This window comes from Rhea americana, unplaced genomic scaffold (genome assembly GCF_003343005.1).
Source record: "Rhea americana isolate MKP2758 unplaced genomic scaffold, rheAme1 scaffold_552, whole genome shotgun sequence".
Lineage (NCBI taxonomy): Eukaryota > Metazoa > Chordata > Aves > Rheiformes > Rheidae > Rhea > Rhea americana.
In genome coordinates this window covers 31,786-31,998 of record NW_028186704.1, presented here as the reverse complement: position 1 = coordinate 31,998, position 213 = coordinate 31,786, and positions in this window count along the sequence as shown.

Below are 213 nucleotides of genomic sequence, written 5' to 3'. Positions count from 1 at the left end.
GCCGTGCTGCACCATGCCATGCCACGCTGCACCGTGCTGTGCCGTGCCATGCCGTGCCGTGCCGCACCACACCGTGCTGCACCATGCCACGCCACATTGCACCGTGCTATGCCGTGCTGTGCCGCACCACGCCGTGCTGCACCATGCCATGCCACGTTGCACCGTGCTATGCCGTGCCGTGCTGCACCACGCCGTGCTGCACCGTGCCATGCC